Below are 19,633 nucleotides of genomic sequence, written 5' to 3' on the forward strand. Positions count from 1 at the left end.
CACCATTACTGGGTCACTCCAACCCTAAGTGAAATTTCATATAGATCCACCTAGTCTTTATCTGAGCTCATTTGGCCCAGTCCTATCACAGTATGTTTTTTTAAGATCATTTTTAGGGACTATTTTTCAAAATGTACATTCACTCCACAGTCAATGCGAGACTGTGGATGAAAATTCTTTCTCTTCCAGATCATGTGATTTTAACAACCATTTCTTTTCACACTCCAGTCCACCAGCCAAGCTTGCACAGACATCGGTAAGAGGAAGACCGTTCATCTGCCGCTTTAGCAGGCAGACCAGTGGATCCTGATTGATCAGCGGAGGTCGCTAGTGAGCAATGAGAATTGGACCCCCACTAACTGAACCCTCCCCAACCAGGACGACATTACCGCCAACGACTGTGGGCTACTGACTGTAGTCGTCTCCGGCCCAGTCAGAATTCAATCCAGAACCGTGGGGCCTATCTGTGCACTAGAACAAATGCATTGCCAGAAACAGCCATTCAGCAGCCACTCAACTTTCATTTCTCTCATCTCTAACAAGAGTAAATATGGTCCCTATTGGACTCATATGAACTCTATCTCAGTTTATTTAACACTGATATTTTTTCTCTGACCTTACAGTAGTGAGAAAGACACACTTGTTATTTTTGAATATGTTGAGTTTCTATTGTGATCGTTATAGCTATAAATGAATAAGGAATTGCATCTAGGATGTACAGCAGGAAAGCTTCCCTTTTGCCACTGACTCCTGACTGAACCATGCTTACATTCATGCTGACTCTTCCTTTCTCATATTTTTTCCATTTGCTTTGCTGCCACAGTATTTGTCATAACATGTTGCTAAGTAGCAACAATAGATGCAGTGTATTACATTACAGTACAGTGCAATGCAATACAATATGTCTCCGAGCACGTAATTTGGTGTGCTGCCTGGATCATACATAAGTATGCATAAAACGAATTCATCTTCAGAAATACTGGAAACATTATTCTACAGTTTGTAGTTGTCCAAAAATAAAAGAATGAAATGTTAATTCAGACAGGGAAGCAATATACACTGGTTCATACAAAAGCTAGTCGCCCAGAAAAAAAAAAACAAAACAAAAAATAATCTTCCTTCTGGTCTACCACATTAATAGACTGTCACCTGTACCATCCTCATCTGTTAAGTCCTAATTTATGGATTCCACTGTTACGTTATTGGTCAGTGGTTAACTTGGATTGAATTGCCACCACCAACTGGAGTCTCTGTTCATAAGAAGTTACTGACAATTAGTTCATTAGCAAAACAAATTCACATAAGTCTGGCAAACATACCTCACATTTCAAACTCAGTCAGGCTAAAATTGTGAGTACCTTAAAATTATGAGCATGAAGGTGTTAGTTCACTAGATTAAATATCCATCTGGGTAGAACGCAAAGTTTATGTGCCTGACAAATTAAGTTCTAAGGATGGTGAGTAAGGCAAGGGTGCAAACATGAGAAAAACTATCCCAGAAAAAGAGTTTGGTTCGGCTAGTTTACTAGATTAAATTTGGATCTGGTTGGACACAACATTTATGAGCCTGACAAGTCAGGCTGTATGGATGGTGAGTCCGCAAGGATGCAAACATTGGAAAATAAAACCTAGGAAATGTGTTTGGTTGGCCGCAGCGAGCACTGATATAGCTAGCACCCATGGGACATCAATCTGTTTTACTCAGCCTGTGACACAAAGTGAAGAATATAATGACATCAAATTCATTTCAATCTCCAGTGGCATATAACGAAAATGAGTAAATGAGTACTGCACAAAAAAACACCATCATTATTTTTAAGATATGATATTAGATATTTGTTTAGAAGGATATTAGGCCCTAGTGCTCTTATACAAATCTGTTCTGATGCTGAAGTTAAACATGTTAAATAGAGAGATTATAGAGATTATACAGTTTCACTAACATTCAGTGACTCCCATTTCTCACATGGTCTTACAATGGCTCACACAATCCTGACAAAATATGTTGGAAATATTATTTATATAATATTCATAATTATGGAGCACTAGCTATATGTTCTCAGTATGTGTGCAGTGTCTGAGAGAAGCAAATCTCAAAAATATAAACCAGATTATCATCGTACCTGCTACAATCAGACATACAAGTGGTGAGCAATAAAAATAAAAAATGGAAACACCACACACACATAACTACACATTGTGTGTTGTATAGCACACAATACACACATAATACATAAACAGAAAGATGCTTTCTTCATAAGCCTGTTTGTGCTTTAAAGAGCTTTTTTTGTATTTGCATTTTCTACATTGTTAACATGGGCATGATGTCTTCACCGTTAATGTGTTTTTTATTATTATTATTTACCTCTACTTTCACAACCAATTACTTTGTTTATTGGAATGTGACTTCCTTTTTGAAGACTTTGTTTAATGAGCTTGCACCTCTCTTATTTTCAAGCGAATAAAACCCATACTGCAAATCCAGCCAGGGAAATTGGAAACGGAACTGATTTAAAAGGAAGAAAAAAAACTAAATTATTAAAAAGGGAAGGAAAAAATAACAACCGGAGACATTCCAGCAAGAAGTAATGAGGGTATACGGACTTTCATGAAAGAGAAAACATGAATGAGCACGCTATAACATTTTCATGATTGCTATGGCATTACATCATTATATCAAGATGACAGCATTTGTAGAGTCCGGAAACGGTTTAGGAACATTGAAAGAATGTTAATTTTGCTAACTAACGTTAGTCGGGTGTCTACAAAGAGTCAATTAGCATGCCAGTACAATCGGAATACAGAACTATCTACACTTGTTAATCACTCAGTGCAGGTACGCTAAAGGTAAATTGTGTTAATTTCACCTTTAGCAAGTTGAAGACATCGACTAAAGTGAATTCAAGGTTTAAAAAAGAAAAAAATTAAAACATTTTGAAAAACTTAATTTAATCACTGTGTTCCATTGAAATCCTAACTGCTCCCCTCATTTTTGGAGACAGAAAATTGTTTTAAGCACAGCCTGAGTAGAGAGAAGAAGGGCGAAACTGCCAAAAGTGCAGCTGGCTCCTGAACAGCACCCTGTCCTGGAGGGGCCCGGTGCCAAATGCCAAAACGAAAAAAAACGTGAACTTCATTATTTGTCATGTACAATAAGAGAGAGAGAGAGCCCTTCATGCTCTGAGAAGACAACTGTAAAAATGTGCTGAGGCTAGAACTTCCTGTTTCTGTCACAACACACATGGGGAAGAGAGGCCTTTCTCTGCTAACAACCCATCCACCCTACCTTCTACTTTCAGTTTAACACCTTACACATTGCTTTTTTGGGGGCAAAGCCTCAGGCTTTTACCGATTGTCCACAATGTCGCCCAACATTAGCCTGAAGCCCAGCCCTGCTTGCACCATCGGCTAAAGAGTCTGTAAATGGCCTTTTGAACTTGTCAGTTAATTGTGTCAGTAAATGAAGGGTTTTGGCTTTATGCTGATTGGATTGTCAGTTTTCTTGTTGAACAAGTCAGAAATCTCTTTTTCTTTGTAACCAGCTCACCTGACCAATTTAATTTCTAATGGCGTTCACTGACAAAAAAATAAAAAAAAATAAAAAAATGGCGCCAAATCTAGTAACCGCTTGGCTCGGCCAATTTCGCATGCAGTCCGGCTCCCGGGCTAGCCCTAAATAAACATTCAAATCAAAATTAAAATCTGGCAACCCTGTTATCTGGGGCAGTAGTGCTTGGAGCGCAGCCTCCCGCCTAGCCCCGCAACGCAGCGATAAAGCTGCATTTTCGCACAGGAAATTTCCATGTAGAGCATCACTTTCGAGGATGTGACAGCGGCGTGGCGGTCCCAGACGCACCCGGCCCGCGCGGCGAGGCCGTAGCTGTGACTTCTCACGGCTGCCTGACAGCTTCCGAGATTCCTGTAATGACACTATCACTCTTCTAAGGTGTCTCCGTGTCAGTTAAGCCGCCGTGTGCCCGGAATACAATCCAGCCAATACAGCGGAGATGGAACATGTGACACTCACAGGCTTCCTCCAACGCCATGCGAGGAAAAATAAGCAAGGCCTTTTTTTTTTAAAATTACCGCAGGGAGCGAAAGCTCTTGCAAATGCCTTTATTTTCCGTTCCTTGTTTATTTATTTTATTTTTCAACTATTGACTGGTCCGTTGGGGTCAGACAGTGGATTTGTATGTGTGTGTGTGTGTGTGCGTGTGTGTGGTGCACCTGTGTGTGTGGGTGTGATTCACTTCAGTTCACAATGCTGGTTTTAAGGTCATGGCACTGTTGTCATGGGCAGGAATGTGTCCATGAAAGTTTGTTAGAAAACATTCCACGCATCTGTTAAGCAAACATGCCCATGTGATTCACAATGTTGCTGCAACAGGGCATCCATCGCAAGTCCAGGATTCATCCCATAGCTCATTCTGTCTTCATTTCAACCGAGAACGATTGGGGATTGGGTTGAGTAAACTGGAGCTGGGGTTTGGGGTGGGGGTAGAGTAATCACATGATTATCTTTAAAGGGGAACTGAACCAAAAAAAAAAGTTTTATATATTTTCCATTATTATTTGGCCATAATATACAAAAAAAAAATCTGGTTGCGAACTTCGAAGTCCATCCTACAGAACAAGACCACCACCTCCGCATATTTTGAGCGTGAGGCGAGTCAAGCCTGGGATACCCAAGAGTCACCGCGGTTCTTGCAATTCCTTCCCCTGTGCCTTTTTGATAAAGAAGGGTGGGAAATTCAAATACTGTCTGCTGCAGTTCCTGCCTCTGCTCACGCCACCAGATAGACAAGGCAATAGTAGGCCACGCCCCCACGATGGAGGAAAACAATACGTTTCACTCCATAGGGGTTAGTTAGTGTTAGCAATCAGTGGATTACCAAGATTATAATTTTAAAAAACATTGTTGTGTGTTGGGTTGTATAATTAAACAAAACCAATAACCCCGATTTAAGTTTTATGTCCTCACGTGTGAAAAGACCGAGCCAATGACGATAAAAAAGTGGATTCAGCCCATTAAAGTGAGGGAAAAGCTGGGAAACTCTGATCCAGGATCAAGCCACATCTATATTTGTCGTGAATTAGCCATTCTGTCACCGGTAAGTAAGCTAATTATAACGTTCATTAGCAGAAACAGACTGTGTCGGAAATGGTAAATTGTTTGTTTCTTCAGGATGTGATGTGACAACAACGTTAGCTAGCCAAATAACGTATAATAGCATAATAACGGTAGTTAAAAGGAGCTATCATAATTACGTTAGATAATTTAAGCCGTTTAGTGAAAAGTAGCTATGTTAACGTTAGTTAAAAGCGCATATCAAAATAACATTAGTTTAAAGAATCTTGATTCCTTACATTTGTCAATGTAAGGAAACGGTGATATTCAACGTCTTCCTCTGCTTTCTTCACTCCGCAACCTGACACAGCGCACCACATCTCTCTTTCTGTACTTCTCAATAGCACAAAACCTCTACTGTTTTATTAAACAGTGCTCTCGATACGGCTAAAATTATTTGAATATGTACGCCCACGCCACCCCGTCCCAAGGAACACCAAACAAATTAAGTTGTAGGTCAGTGCATTGTGGGTGTTGAAGTAGCAGCAGAAGGTTGGAGTAGTATATTTATTTCAGAGATTTGGAATTGCTCTATCTAGAACAGCTGATGATAAAAAAATTATGGGGGCATATTGATGATGGGCTTATAGAATAATGAGAACATTTTTGGGTGCAGTTCCCATTTAAATTTTTACAATAAAATTCAATGTCAAACAGCACAAGTTCATCTAATCAACAGACAAAGTTCCACAAGCACAAACTATCCTTCTCACCCTCCTTCTCTTATTGCATGATTAGAATAGATTTTCTTTGATCGAGGCAGTCACTTTTGAATGTCCATTACTGATTTAAATAAATATGATGATAGATTTTTCCCACAATAATCACGAAACAAGGGTCAATCAGAGCAAGAGAAGTGTTAAGTGTAAGAAAGCAGGAACTGATGAAGGAGACTTCCTCTTTTTCCTCCTTTAGCCTGATTAAGCTACAAACTAATCTACAAGTCTGAACAGGGTTCTGGACAAAATGTTTCTCCTCAGTGCTGACTGCAGTCTGCTGTAAGATTCCGAGAGCATGCGCTTTTGAGATGTTTTGCCTCTGGAAATAATAATAATAATAATAATAACAATTTCGATCTGTTCAAATGAACCTGAATTCCAAAGATCCGGGCATATTTCCATTTGAGCCTTGTGTTTGGACCTCAGGCAATATTTTTTGGTCGACTAGCATTAATGCCCAAATGGAGGGGACAAATGCTTGTGTACATCAAAGTTACTGATCTGCAATATGTTTCAGCCTTATCCTGAGCTCAGAAATAACCTAGCTGAGATGTATTCCCACTGAGTCTCTGTGTTTGATGTAGGGACATGGTTTATCTGCAACCCTGCGAGTCGCTGCCCACCAAAACTTGAAACTGAAAGGTTTCCCTGTTTTTCTTTATCACCCATTTAACAAGCCACAAAGCAAACTGACAGCACTGAAATGCAGTGACATTCAGGCACATGTAGCATCCTTAGCAGTGGTACGTAGGCGGCATATAGGCTATGTAGCAGCACAATGATAAAGTCTTCACCGTAGATTCTTACGTTACCTTACAGTATAGTATGGCTACATTACAGCCTGCTGCAGGCAAGAGCAAAGAGTAAATCTAGAACTGGAGACTACTAACGACTGCTCCAGCCGCTGTTCTGTGGACCTACGGTCAAGTGCCTCCAAGCCAGGAAGTGACATGGATCTCCCTGTCTTATAATATCATTTCTCTTGATTTTCACATCATGCTCAATTGTTTTTGAAATCAAGCAGTGACACCCACTTGACCCCCGAGCTATCTGAATTACCTGCAATTGTCTTCTCAGATTTTCACACATATGGGCACATCTTTCAACAGACAATTGAGGTTCAATCGGAGGAAATGTAGAGTGCTGCCACACAATATTTTAAGTAGATGAAGTCCAGGGAGCACAAACCGAGGTTCACTTGAAGGCGGGGTACTCACAGAGTCGCAGAAGGAATGGAGGAGGTTTTCAAAGTTGCCTCTGGACGACCATTTCATGCTGCATAAAAGGTCAATTTAGCTGAACTGTATTTGCATCGTATTCATTCGTTCACGCAGCATAGCCAAACTGCTGTGATTTAGAGGACGCATTCAGATTCTGGCTCTTCAGAATTGACTGGGGATGATACAGCGCTGGAGGGCGGGGGGGTAATTAAAATGATTATAAGAAAGATTTAAAATTTGCTCAATACAATCTGTTTTTTTCCCTCTCATGCAAGTATGTGCTGTTCAGCATGCACCACTTCATTACTGTAACTCCTGTTGCTTAATAAATAATCAAGATGATTCCCCCACTCACTAAAGGAGGCTACATTTTTAATTACAGGCAGACCCATGGACCAATGGGAGAGTGGACATTTATGAGGGGAAGAGACTGTAGTGCACAATATTAGAAAAAGTCCAGGCTACATGTACAGGATCGCTGCTGGTCTACTGTCACTTATTGATTCATGCATGCTTACACTGCTGTCAGTCTCACTACCATGTAGTCTGAGGGGAGGTTGCATTAATAGCTTTATTTGCTGGAGGAGGATTAGGGAGTTGCTTGGGAAAACCAAAAGAATTTAGTTACATGGCTATATTAATGCAGCATGGGGAAAGTGTCATAGGTGGACTTCAGGACATAAAAAACAATGGAAACATTTTGTCTGCATTTTAAGTGTGGGTAAATTTCTTTCTGCAAAATGCGAGCCTACAAAATTGCAATTTAAGCAACAGCACAGTAATTCTCTGTCTGGGTTCCTTTTGAGAAAGCACAGTGGCTCAAAGATAAATATAATTCTAAAGAGATAAAAAATTTTTTTTAAAAATATATGGGTCCCGGCTCCTGGCCCAGGAAGCGCAAGCCATCTGGCCGTCAATGCTATGCCTCCAATTAAATGCCTGCGTGTTCCTGAGGGCATAGTGTGGGAATGAGAAACCCCGCCTACCCATGCAGGGTGAACCAATCAGTGCGCAGTTGCCAAGTGCTAAAGGCCCCTCCCCCTCTTGCATACCCACTCACCAAACCTCTTGCTGGCCTTCTTGAGCAGTCTTGATTTGTGGCAAATTAATCTGGCATGATTTACTGTGCAGTGAGCTGTAGAACAGTAGCAGCTATCGCCCACCCCTCCCCCATTGAGAAGCCAGTCTTTTCCTGCCATGCCCTGGACCCTGCTGGAGGTTGTGAGGAAACACCCTGGGGTGGGCGATATCACAGAGAGCGCATATTGCGCAAGCTGTTGCCCAAACAGGGAAGGCGTCACCCCCTTTCCATCCGCCAGGGTTCCAGCAGCTTTCCGGGCACCGGTGCTGGGCCGTGGGAGGAAAGCAGGCGAGCCTGTTGTGGAAGCGTGCACTAATAAAGAACAGCAGTGCCAGCACGCTCATGCATCTCCTTTGTAATTTTTTTCTTATTATTTTTTGAAGGAGAGCAGAAAATCAACACTCTTTTCATATTTTTTGGTGCTTTTTTCAGATAGTTGGGAAAGCAGACAGTCTACAGATAGAGGAGGGCTCACTTGCGGGTTCCTTTCAATCAGCAGCCAATTAAGGCCTTGTGAACAAGGCGTGTGGACTCTTTAGCCAATCAGTGACCACTTAACCGTTTGTGCTGAAATGCGCCAAAAACCAGCAGGCAATGTGGCCCTCCAGGGCTGGAGTTGGACATCTCTGGCATAGAGCATGCTATGGCAGGTGCCTGAAGCACCTGTCGCAGGGGGTGATTTGGATTTGGCCTGCGAGTCAGCCACTCTACAGACTGAACCACAAGACTCCCGGTCTCCTTTCTGTTTGCTGCTGCTTAATGCGCTTCGATGAAACGGTAGGGAAAGTAATGTCAATCTGCTTCCACAAGTCTGTCCTTTTGCACGTTTTTATGCTCTCTGACAAAATCCTACGAATGCTGACCTCAGAAAAAAAGAAGCATTATGATCTAAAAATGTCATTCTTAGTTTTTATTACAGTCTGTTTGTTTTTAAGGATCTAAATAGGCCGAATCGTGTCGTTTTTACGACAAAATGACATGAATTTAATTACGTAGTATATATGAAAATAAAATGTGATGCATTTCCCCATATAAACACAGTGATTGGATCACCTCGATGTTTTAAATTGCACAGTTGATCAGAAACCATTCAATTTCAGATCCCCGTTTAATGCTTATTTGCGAGCGATTCTTAAAAGCCACTGGCAATTAATGCTCAGGCGAGTGCAGTAATCACACAGTTGTGTGCAAATAAAAACTGCTAAATAAATTACCTGTTAGAGGAAATTTAGGGGGAGCCATTAAATCATTGAAACGGCTGTAAAGTGTGTGTTTTTACGAGCAGATGGCAGAGATCTGCGATGTGGTGCATCGGTGTGTGCCAAATTTATCAATTCCATTTTCCCTTCTCTGTGCTGATGAAGTGAAGCATCTTTTTTTCCCCCTCCTTTCTGAGTGTCCCTGATTTCTCCAATGCCAAGACAATTTTTCTATGATTTCCTTGCCTTCGGGAGTTCAGGTCCTGGAGTACGTTTAAAAAAAAATGTTCTGTGATTGTGCAGGAAATGGATTGTGTTCCGATGGCTCCTGATGCTCTTAGGCGTGATTCGGGCGGAAGTTAACAGACGAGGAGGGCATTCAGCCCATCGACACTGAACTGAAACAACCCGAGCCTTGGGCCTTGTTGCACATTTACACTGTGCCTGTCTCAACAGATGCTCTTACCTGGTCTGCGTGTTCACAACTCAATGTGCGCTTCACATTTGCACACTTCAAGGTTTTAGTCAGGACAAAACTGAATGAAAAATGACAGAAAAATCACACCTTTTACTTTTAAATCACAACTTTTCAAGTTTTTTTTCAAATATATTTGCTTTGAAATTCTGCTAACTTCTGAAAACCCAGCATGACTCCATCGGTTCCTGTAGAACTATGTGTCATCACAGTTGCAGGGAGTCCATTGAACCCCAATAAACCCCCCTGATATCTTTGCTGTCCTTTTGTTTAACAGAAAAAAGTCTGATTACTGATACTGCAATAATAACAATATCATACAAATAAATTAGGTCATTTCTTCTGAAACATATTTTGCCAAATTCATTTTTTTAAATCGTTCACCTGGCCAAATTGCATTTGTGAATAATAAACGCAACACTTTTGTTTCAGTATGAGTTTCGGCCAAAGTTAATCAAATCCATTTAATCAACTTTTTCCTTGGTATAAGTTGGGCCACCAGCAAAAGATGAAGTGGTGGAATATATTACAGCTGCAGTATTTACAGCCACAGTATTCTTCTGAAGGAATTTCAATGTTCAGATTCAGTGTTGGGATTACCCTCGAAGATATTGCCTGGTATTTCTCTTATTTTCCTCCAGACAATGTAAACACTGTATGTGCTCAGTTTGAGAAGGAACGAACAGTTTGTTTTAGATTAGTCAGTCTTGGCAGGGAGGGGACGTGAAGTCCAAATAATAATAATAACATTTAGGCCCTGGGGACTTTACTGTCAGATACCCCCCACCCCCCAAAAAAAAAAAAAAAAAACTGTCAAAACTGCCAGACTGCCACCCAACTCCCACAATCCAATTCCTTGTTCACACATCTCCAGGCACGTGCCCGGTGACAGAAGGTCAGCCAATCCCGTCCGCGCTCCCCTGGCGGCCCACGCTTTGTTTACCCAAACGGTGTTTGGACACTGATGAGCGGGAGAGGGCGGCCGGGGAACGAGCCGGGTGGGTAATGTAAATTGAACAGATACGAAACGGTAACTCAACCGCCGCGTTCGCACGAGATGCAAATGCGAGGTGCGCGCGTCGCAGGCTCGGCGCCGCCGGGGACATTCGCATGCTTCGTCTCCTCATTGAGCCCGACGCTTACGTTTTCTTTCTTTGGAATGTTATGGCCATTTATTCCCCACAAAAAAAAAAAAAACATACTGTCGTTTTGGGACCTCTGGGCACTGGCATGAAGAACTAGTTTGGGTGCTGTGCAGATTTTGGCTCAGGGTGAAGCAAGATGAGAGTACAATTTTTAACAGTATGGGAGCAAAACAAATACTACAATGATTATGAGGGTCATATTTAAAAAGGATTGTGGGGGGAAGGGGGGGGGGGTTGTAAATGCAAGTCCATGTACTGCTTGCAGTTGTGAAAGAAAATGCAGTTTTTAAAACACCTGGGGAAGGGGCTTTTAATGTTGATTCAGTGCATGATCACCGTCCTGACTACTGAAACTGTTGCTATAGGAAGCCAAGTGAACATTTTTGCGGTGAAAAGTTGGTGAAACGCCTGTCTAGGCCTTCAGGTGAAAACCTGGCTACATTTGGTTGAAAAGTAGAGAGTTTTCAAGCCGACTAGGAAGTAGCCAGGCTATATCTGAGTAAAACTTGAGCTTTATCGGGGTTAACCTAGTCCATTTACTGTATGTCAAAACATCTCTCAACCTTGATTTCTGCGCTGCTAGACATCTAGAGGGTGGCTTTTGCTCTCTGGAAGGCATTTTTTCTTGAGTATTTTTGTTCCCCCTCTTGTCCCCAGTTTGGAATTCAATCACACCCGGGCTCATTGCAACCTCTGCTGTGAACCCTCCCCTGAAGCCACACGCTCTCCTCCGAAGGACAGGGTATGTGGTATAATCTGTAGGGAATTGGGCTTGCAACCCAAAGGTGGTTGGGTTTGCTTTCCCAGGTGTTAGATTCCCAGTGTTCCCAGGTAGGACACTACTGTTGTAGCCTTGATTTGCTTCAGCGCTAAGAATGGACACTATGCAAAAATGCTAAAATTTGTGTAAGTTTCTCTGGATAAGAGCATCTGCTAAATGGTCGTAATGTAATGTAACGTAATGTAATGTAACGTAACGTAACGTAACGTAACGTAACGTAATGTAATGTAATGTAATGTAATGTAACGTAATGTAATGTGATGTCAGAGGCTTCATGCGCATGTTAACCGGTGGGTTGCCGGGCGCCCGGTCGACCAGCGGAGGTAGCTGGTGTGGGATCCTGGCCGAGCGAATCTCTCCAGTCCCTTGGTGTTATTGGATCCTGAAGGAGACATCCTCAGCACCAGAGCTCATGAGCCCAAATGGAGAAATGGTTTGATATCCAACTCCGCACATCAAAATAAATGATCAATATGATCTCCAAAGTCAACTGGAGGTACTGGATGAAATAAATGAGCACTGGGAACTAAACAACAGCATATCTGCCTCTCCTGCAGCACAGTCATCTCGCCATTCAGTGTGCAGACGAGCTGATATCCCACAATTCAAACTTTCAAAGGTGCTTTTGTAAAAGCAAGAGCTTGCTTGTTTGCTAGTCATTATTGACACCACAAACATGTGCATAAAATAGGGGTGTCCAACAATTGCATTGCAGTTTCATTTAAATTAACTTATTAAGTTTCCACCAGGAACCACATTGCACGTCAAGGGAATAGCCTACATCATACAAATACAGTTCCATAAATGTTCACTAAACACTGAAAAAAACAAAAAAACATTTTCTTCTACTTATTCAGCACACGCACACACAGAGAAATACTCAGTCCTTTTTGACATTTAGAATTCTATATGTTCAATACATCCAGTGTAGTTACAGTACAAAAGGTTGTGGCCCTTCACCACAGCATACAGACGGCATCGCAACCCATTAAGAACGGAGTCCTTTCAAAATTCCCTCGCTCTTTTCCTTATGGTTCAGGTCTGCCAGATGGGTGCAAACAACCCCATAAATAACACGTGGGCTTTTATCAGTTCATAACTTATTTAAAAGAAGATGCTGTAGAGAGCATCGCAAATCCGGCCCCCAGGGGGGGTCTCTGCTTTTCCTCCGCTGTTCGCGGGCACACTGACACGCACTGGGGCGACGTGGCTCGGGAGGTAAGGGCGATTGTCTGGCAGTCGGAGGGTTGACGGTTCAAACCCCGGCCTGGGCGTGTCGAAGTGTCCTTGAGCAAGACGCCTAACCCCTAACTGCTCTGGCGAATGAGAGGCATCAATTGTAAAGCGCTTTGGATAAAAGCGCCATATAAATGCAGTCTGTTTACCATTTACACGCACGCTTTCCGTATGACCACCTGCTGTCTTAGCTTCTGATGCTGTGATGTAACGCTGATCTAGGATCAGTCTTACCCGATAGTTCGTAATGGATTCTTGCTTGCTGAACAAGCTTACTCTACAGGGTTGGAGTCCTGATCGATGTGGTCACTTCTGGAACTACGATCCTTACTTCACTCTAGTGTTTCTTTTGCGCCTCTACATCATGAAACCTATGCACTTGTTGTACGTCGCTCTGGATAAGAGCGTCTGCTAAATGCCTATAATGTAATGTAATGGGTAAGGTAAGGATATGCAGAGGGGAATCTGACCGTAGATCAGCCCCGCCTACTTAGAAATGCTTTATTAACATGGGCCATGGCCTCTGGAAGACCCCCTCCCTCCACCATCCTCACCCCCCTTCCACCTCAGTCCACCCCCTCTACCCCCATCCGCCTCCAGGCCAAGAATTCCCCAGAGCTCACAGTTCATAATCATGCCAAGTCTGTCACGTGTGCATGTGTAGCGCTGAAATTGCTTTACTCCCACACGGATGGATGTGACTCACTGAAATCTTATAACTGCAAAACAATACATAAATAAATTAGCAATAAGTACAACAAATACCAAACTGTGCAAACAGTAAACAGCAAATGTGCTGCTCTTATCTTGTGACTTCTTATTTTACACATAAAAAGTAAATATGCAATCCTGCTGACTACATTATTTAAAAAAAAAAAAAATTTTCAGTCTTCAGACAAGGGTGCTTTATGGTGCTTTTCATTAACTCTGCAGATATAATGACATGAATATATTCATGTTACAAATTAATTTAATACATTAATTTAATGTGCAAAGTTTTGTTTGTAAAGCTGGTTTGTCACCATTTGTATATTTGATGGACGTGTTTGTTTATATAGATTTGCATTCATGTTTATGTTTGGGTTCAAGTTTACAAGCTCCCTAGATACAATCCCAAATAAATCTAATTACGATATGTCCAGTTTTGGTGCGACGGCGTTGATTCAGTGACGCGCTGGAAGGTTGCACACTGCCGCGGAGTAAGACCAAAGCACATGTCCAAATCGAATCGTCCTTTTCTTGCATAGATTCACAAAAGGGGGGTAGTACATCTTTAAAAAAAATTCTCGAGCCCAACACGGTCCGTTCGATAAAATTGTAGGATTGTAAACCCAACCTCATTCACGTTCGGAGAGCCGCTATCTGTGCACAGATAGCTAGTTGGCATCGATGGTCTTTCTGTGAATGATTATTGCTGGGAGTCTGGTTGAATGCGAATCACATGACACTACCCGAGGCAGAGATTGAGAGGAAAAGCGCTTCGTCTCCGTTTGCACCGCCATACTGTATTTTACCCATATCCCATTTTTATTGCAACATTTTACTCTCGCTCGGTGAGTACATTTTTAATAGCATTTTTGTGCACAATTTTTGTCTTTTTTTATTTTATTTTTTCCTTCTTTTGCTCGTTTTAAAAGATGAAAATTATGTTTTTTTAGCGATTTTTCCCAGGTTTCAAGTTTTTAGCATGCAGTGATGTGAATCTTGGGTAGGCTACACACTACCCGAGGCTGTGTACAGTCGCTGGGATATATGGTCTACGTGTTTGCGGTTCTTGTTCACTATTCAACTGGTTTTCATTCAAGCAGTTGCCAGATCTGTGTTTCACGTCGTGTCTTCGTTGGCTTTTACATATTCTTTTTTTTTTTTTTTTTTTTTGTTACTTTATCGTTTCTACGGTTCTGACTTTGACTGTTGCCGTGCTTCACTGTGCCTTTTACATTGCTTCTTTACTCGTGATTTTGCGGGTTTGGTGCACATCACCGAGCTAGCAGATTTTATATTTTATATTTTATTCTTCTTTTCTTAAGTGGAATCCTTTTTCAAAAAAAAAAAAAAAAAACACTGAAAATATTTGAATGTAAGAACTTTTCCTGGAGTTAACAATCAGAGATGGGTGCTATTTCGTTTCTTTTTCTATTTCTGCTACTTTTTTATGATCAAGTGTATGGTATCTTGGATGCAATCTTTCAAAAGTTACTGTTACAGCAGTGGATATCTTAGTCGAGAGGGTGGGTTGTCTGTAGCTAAATATCAGTCGCTGATTCCCATAAATTACAGGTATTTCATGGGGACGTGCGAGTGTACGAAATGCATTTGGTCTGCAATAAAATCAAGTCAATTGCGAAATATTTATACAATGGCTGGCTTTTTCTTTCATGTTTTATCGACCATGTATCTATTTGAATAGATCTTTAAGGTCGTACTAATGGAATTAATACTTTATTGGCAGGTTAATCATGTTATGGTCTTTTCATCTAATCCCGTATAGACTATAATATTTTTCAGACTAACGGATAAATTCCATATTACCAAGAAATGTCATTATTATTCACTCACAATTTTGTCCGTAAGCTTCTTTGTTAATGAGTATCTTAACTAAACTCCGTCTCATGTCATCTGGATATGTTAACAGGATTCGCAGTTGAGAAAGCTAAAAAATGATTAATTGTTTCGCGAAACGTTGATATTTTATCCTGATTGTACCGTTTGGACTTTGTCATTTTACAGTTACCTACTTGAGAGCATATAAGCTTGTGAATTAGTTGTTATTCGTAAACAGTATTCACTGTCTCCATAACATGACATGGTATATTTTCGGGGACAAATAACAATTTGAAATAGTTTTACTGTCGCTATAGTCTGTCCAACTACCGTAAACAATAGCTGAGGACAGTTTTGCCGCGGTCCATTGAGCCGGGAGGGCATGGAGAGACGCCTCGGGACAGGAAAAACATTTTAATGATCATTTGTCGAGACCGAGATTAATATTCCACTGATCTGTCGAACGAAGAAAGTAAGTTTGGGCTTGTGAATGGTGAAACTTCCATGCTAGTAGATTTTTGTAACCGGTGATTTATGCCCGCAAGGTGCATCTCAAATATATATATTTTCTGTAGCCTATGTCATGGCTAGTTTATCCTTAAAATCGTATTTGACTTATTAATCGGTAAGCAGTGAATCGGTGTCTTTGGTTGATCAGAAAGAAGCGTATAATATGAATGAAGCAGGATATGATTTTGACGTGCATTGGAAAATGTCCACACTCAATATCTGTTAAGAGTTAAATTAACACTGTCAGAGTTGAATCAACACTGGAAATTTTACTGTATGAGTATGTGTATGTGGGCGAGTATGATGCCTTTGAGTTTAACAGCCCAACATGAACAACAAACCCACATAAGTTTTAGAACCTTTATTTTCAATTTGGAGTTGTGATTCGGATATAGATAGTAAAAAAAATATGAATGGATTTAAGACCATGTTAATCCTTTTTGGATAATCACTTTTGTTTTAGACATGACATTCGTCATTAAATAATACATTTTTGGTCAATTTCTTTTGTTTGAGTGTGCATAAGGTTTATGACACAGTGTTCAAATAGTCCATGGGGAAGAAATGTTATTTTCAAAACCTGTTAATTGGCATAATGTTTCTGTGGAATTTGAAACATCTGCCAAGGTCTGTTTTGCAAGGGAAACATCAGGTTTATGTTGAGCATGACATGATATGTCACAAATATTTTTTATAGTATGTTACTGATTGTGACATTTAGTATCTTAATGTTTAATGGCTCCAATTATGGATTTTTACTTTTCCTGTTTTCAATGCCCTGGTGTTGCAGAGTTCAGAGATTCGAATCAGCACATGGACATCCTTATAGGGTGTGACACCTCTGTTGGAGGAGCAGTAATGATTAGCTTCCTTTGCTGGTTACCCTGGCCTTTAGTTAGGCATTTTAGTCTTATATCTGTGTCTGCAACCAGTGAGGGTTCAGCAGCCAGAGTTCAACGCCGGCAGAAGATGTCCAAAAGCAGCGTTTATCTGTGTGTGTGTGTGTGTGTGTGCGTGCGTGCGTGCGTGTGTGTGTGCGCGTGCGTGCATGTCTTTCAGTCTGAGCCTCTCCCTATTTCCATTAATGGAGTGTGAATCTCCCTTAAGTTTACATTGTATTGCGAGACCTGTGAATAAAATGGAAGGATCTGAGTGCACCGCAGCCGTCTGGGTATTTGGCGAGTTTTATCTTTCCTGTTTGATTGCCGCTACCTCTGTGTGCACTGACTCTGCTTGCAGACTCAACAGTGGCTCCTAATGCGACTTTCAGTTTAACAATCTGACCCAGGCTTAAAGAGAGCAAGTGAACAAACTGCACTGTCAGGCTCGAAACTCTGATAAAAGCGCAAACTTGTGAAAGGTTTTAATGCATTAACTCACTCCTTGTGCTTACTTAATACATTTCTTTGTGTTGTGTAATGAATTGGCTTCCATATGCCCTCACTTAGGGTGCATTGACTGGGTTATATTGGGCATATTATCTTTCTTCAGGGTTCAAAAGCTGCGCCCCATCTAGGATTAGGACTTGAACCTGCAAGCTCCTAAGAGATCAGATTTATTAGGCACCATTTTTCACGCGTTTTTTTTTTTCCTCGCTAAAAAAGTTGCAACAATTCACTGACCTTTAAGTACAGTAACTGCATTTAAGCCTGGGTGATGTTGTTATGGCCTGTTTACTGGTTGATCTATTTCCAAACACTGTTAAAAGGCCACTAAATCCCTGCTGCTGGGGTTTCAGTTTGCTGGTGAAGAATGAGCAAACGATTGCTCTCAGAGTTTGTTTTCACTGAAAACCAGAGTGCCGCATGCAGCTTAATTAGGAATTAAAAATGGCTCAGCTGCATTCTCAGAAATCGGGCTGTGGATCAGAGAGTTTCAAGGCCTCTTTGTAGTCTTGAAGATCGCGTGGCACAGTTCTCAGGGCGACTGATCTAACCCCGTTTCGCGCTGTGCCCTTTGCGGTCACGAGTTCGATTCCCGGCCTTGGCGCTTTCCGTACCGTTATTTCATCTTCATCAGTAACACTCCGTGCTTTCCCTCTGTCTGAATAAAAGTTAAAACATACACGTGGCGGGCGGAATGCTTGTTCTCCTTTCATGAAGGAAATTATATAACTCTCGCACGTTTTTAATTGTGCAGTCGTGTCTTATTTGCCTCCTAAACTCGGAAGGATTAGGTTGATCTTGTCGTTTAGTGGAGCGGATGGGATCCCTCCAGAAACAAAAGTGGCCTGGGTGCCGAAGTCCCTTCCCATTATTCTCTGGCTTCACGGTTTTATAGCTTCCATTGTTTGCACAGTTCCAGTCTCCTGTAATGAAATTTCTCATTCAAGCATAATCTGTTCCATTTTTATATTTTAATGATTTTTTTTCTCCCCCCCCCCGCTCTCAGCACTCGTGTCTCAATAATTGACTGAAAAAATGGATCATCCCTCTCTTCATATTTCTGGCAGAAGGGATTGCCCTCTTGTCTTTTCAGCCGAAGAGTTGGCGCACTCAATTTAAATAAACACTAAGTGCAAAAAAAAAAAATGTGTCTCTCCAAGCTCATCAAGTAGTACATGCGAGGACTGTAATTTAATAATAGTGATCTGGGCAATTAAACCTGCACAGCAAGGCCTGGGCAGGTTTCTCGTTTCAAGAATTTGAAGCCGCTGGAATTGCAATACACAAATTATACATGGAGCCTTTTAAAAAAATTATAGAAATGACTGTGGGCTTTGCGCAATTTGGCTCTGGGTCTTATGTATCTTGCATGAATTCTTTGAGTGAAAAACAAATAAATTTTAAAAGCAAACACGAGCTGCGGTGCATGTCTGATGCTACTGCCCCTCTTTTGCATGAGCGATGAATCGTCTTCTTACTGCCTGTTGCATTATGGGAAAAACCTTGACTTTGGACTGATCACTGATTTGTAGAACGTTTTCAACAACACTCAGAAGGACTCAGTAAAACAACAAATATATATATATATATATATATATATATGCCAACAATTATTATTATTATTATTGTTATTTGCTGTTTAAATGGTTAAATTAAATGATAATTGCTGAATATGACTAAGTAGATGCAAGCAAACTGCCTTGGCTGTGTTTCCCCTACCTTAGTTGTCTATGGAGATAGCCAGGAATTTGTCTCAGCACCATGGACAGCCAACAGACCACGATTTTGCTTCAGCACCACGAACAGATGCCAGAGTGGTTTACTGTATGCTGTTAGTGTCAGTGAACTAATCACAAAGCCTCAAACGATACGACAGCTCCACGGGTTTCTTCCTCCACACTGTATGTTTCTCTGTTTTTTCAAGCCCATCCAGTTTATAATAATTTGCAGCATTTAGAGCAGTCCCTCAGTCCTTAGTAGATGTCTGTATCTGAAGGCTTTCTCTATGAAAGAGGGTCTTTGCTCCCCACACAGAAAAATTAAATTACAAAAGGCACAAGCAGGAGAAGCAGGCCGGGGGACGGCAGATATTGCCTGTTGGCGGTTTCTTTTCTCTTTTTGGGAGGGGGTTTGTATTTCCTGTTATTCTTTCCACTTCGTTCCTTGAAATTGATCTATTCGCCGGTGTGAAGAGGACCTGATCAGATCAG

At 41.2% G+C, this 19,633-nt stretch overlaps 1 protein-coding gene across 2 annotated transcripts in view; it reads left to right on the plus strand.

Moving 5' to 3' along the window:
• Positions 1–4,795: 4,795 nt before the first annotated feature.
• The window catches only part of LOC135260759 (RNA-binding Raly-like protein), a 76,492-nt gene continuing 61,654 nt past the window's right edge, over positions 4,796–19,633 (plus strand). Inside the window, exon 1 of one of the 2 annotated variants that reach the window (XM_064346286.1) lies at positions 4,796–5,111. The gene's annotated coding sequence lies outside the window, so the exon portion shown is untranslated. Of the gene's footprint in view, positions 5,112–14,159; positions 14,538–19,633 lie in introns of those variants that run through there. The other variant, XM_064346285.1, reaches the window with a different exon arrangement.

The sequence above is a fragment of the Anguilla rostrata genome, chromosome 8 (assembly GCF_018555375.3).
Source record: "Anguilla rostrata isolate EN2019 chromosome 8, ASM1855537v3, whole genome shotgun sequence".
In the NCBI taxonomy this organism is placed as follows: Eukaryota; Metazoa; Chordata; class Actinopteri; order Anguilliformes; family Anguillidae; genus Anguilla; species Anguilla rostrata.